The sequence below is a fragment of the Saccostrea cucullata genome, unplaced genomic scaffold, assembly GCF_032062105.1.
Source record: "Saccostrea cucullata isolate Sc308-1 unplaced genomic scaffold, CSIRO_AGI_Scuc_v1 ctg389, whole genome shotgun sequence".
NCBI lineage: Eukaryota > Metazoa > Mollusca > Bivalvia > Ostreida > Ostreidae > Saccostrea > Saccostrea cuccullata.
Genome location: NW_026923763.1, coordinates 140,036 through 142,500, shown reverse-complemented (window position 1 = coordinate 142,500; position 2,465 = coordinate 140,036). Strand labels below are relative to the sequence as shown.

The 2,465-nt window shown below is 27.0% G+C and overlaps 1 long non-coding RNA gene across 1 annotated transcript; it reads left to right on the top strand.

The window, feature by feature from the left end:
* The first annotated feature begins 816 nt into the window (after positions 1-816).
* LOC134264864 (uncharacterized) lies at positions 817-1,869 on the top strand. Its single transcript, XR_009991632.1, has 3 exons — positions 817-1,092; positions 1,343-1,416; positions 1,608-1,869. It is a non-coding gene; the product is annotated as an uncharacterized LOC134264864 (long non-coding RNA).
* Positions 1,870-2,465: the final 596 nt, after the last annotated feature.

Sequence of the window (2,465 nt, the reverse complement as noted above, 5' to 3'; positions counted from 1 at the left end):
AATTCATTTAAGGATATTTATAGCTTCCAAATATAAAAGATCTTATAAAACGTTTTAGAAACGTTCTTAAAACATGAAATGAAACATTCTTATTGTGTAAATCAGAAGCATTGCATATACGTTTCTGAAACATTTGTAAGGAACATTTTAAAAATATTTTTAAAACATTCTTAATATCGCTGTTAGTTAAAAACATTCAATTCCGGATATTTTTCGGCCTAGGCAGTGAAAATGGTTATTTAAAACATTAACTAAAATAATTATTTTCACTACAATTGAAACATTTTAATTATTTTTATTTTAATTATTTTAGTTTTTGTAACATTTTTTGGAAACATTTTCAAAATGTTTCTGAAACATTTATGTAATTGCGGCACAATTTACAACATTCATTTAGTAACTTTAAGAGTATGTTGTGAGAATGATCTTAGAACATTCAATTTAATGTGTTTTCTTTTTTTCAAGACTTCATTTTTCATTGCTGCTGTTATTTTTCAAAATTTCTTAATACATTCAAATAATGTATGATTGCGATTTTCTTAAATTTAGTTTATGAAGAAAAAAAGAATATATAGAAAGAATAGTGTTAATAAAATGAGGAATTGTAGAAATTTTTTAATTGAAAGATTTTTTCCGGTATTTTATAATGATTTCTAAACAGACATAATTTTTATAAAGTCCTTTGATTAAGCAAATAAAAAAAAATCAATAAATGACAGGATAGGCAATCAAAAAAAATTAAAATATCAATAAATGTATAAAATCATAAGCATTAAACATGTTAAATAAAACTCTTAAATGTCTTTTTAAAAAAAAATGTTCTTCATCAAATCTGTGATCCACTCCCAGAATTTTACTCTGAGGCATTAGATAGGGATTGGCACACTGGTCAGTTTCAGTGTCATGATAACCTATTATGCAATTCTCCTGCTGGGCAGCGCGTTACAGAGTATAGTGGTTTGCTGCTTATCTAGGCCAAATTTTGAATTCTGGTAAACAAGATGTGCGCGCTTACTCCGTACCGATTTGAATGAGAAGACTTCGCACCATATAAACCACAATAATAACCTCGGGATATATTAACGTTGAATGGTAAGAATTATTCCTTTATCATAGGCTTTAAAGGATCATTTAAAAACGACTTTTATACTACCAGTGCATGATCAATAACTTTGTACAAATGTATGTAGCAATGACAAAGGGTTAAGGTTATATACATATTTGATTTGAACATTTCATTCTTGAGGCAACACAATTATATCCCTGATTCAAGTATTCATTGTCTTTGTGAAATGTTAATCATCAAACAATATGTTGATATAAAAATGAAATTTCTTTACAGCATGGTGTTGGTTGCATCATCCGTATTTTCAAATTCCCACATTCAAAAGACCCGCCTTTGGAGAAGGCAAAGGTGTACGTAAATACTATTACTCTTCAATAATATTGTCATAGTAATTATTTTTCTGCTTTTTTCAATGCAAATGAGGAAATAACTTAAATTTGATATAATTATTTAAAATATTTTTTGTATATTTTCATTGATCATCTTAAGATACATTAGATATAGAACGCTGATACAAACACAATTTTCCTTATCTTTACAGATTGTGCTATTCTTTCCGAGGGGCAGATTCCATATCAGCCTTTTCAGTGTATGTGATTCTATCTAAGTCTTATAGATCCGCCACTCTGTTCGACCTATACAGTGAACATTGGATTTCTGTGATTCTGTTCTTTTAAAATTCAGTGAATGGATTAGACGCCGTTTTCAACCTTTAAAAACCCGGTGACTTGAAAGAAAATAAATTAAAACTTGTACCGAAAATGGAATTTAAATGTGATTAACATATTGAATATGGGTTTGTATTAAAGGTTCAAAAATTAAAAATAATTTGTGTTTATTTTTTTTTAATATAAATTTATCATTATTTAACGAGAAAAAGTAAAATTTCGGGAAAAATACTTTTGTAACCTCGACTTTAATGTTTTGAAAACGTTTTAAAAACCAAACAATTTAAACGTGAATAAAACATTTTTGAAAATGTTTTTGTTACATTTAAAAACAATGTTATGAAAATATTTGTTTTGTAAAATGCTTTAAAAACATTTAAAAAAAAACATACAAAATCACATGATTAAAACATTGTTGAAAAATGTTTTTGTAACATTTAAAGAAAATGTTCCGGAAACATTCGCTGAAATATTTCACTAAAATGTTTTAAAAACGTTTAAAAAACCATACAAATTCACGTGATTAAAACATTATTGAAAATGTTTTTGCAACATTTTAAGAAAGTGTTCCGACAACATTTTGCTGAAATATTTCACTAAAATGTTTTAAAAACGTTTAAAAAACCATACAAAATCACGTGATTAAAACATTTTAAAAATGTTTTTGTGTTAGCTGGGCTCCCCCGGGGGTCATGATTTAAACAAACTTGAATCTACACTTCCTGAAGATG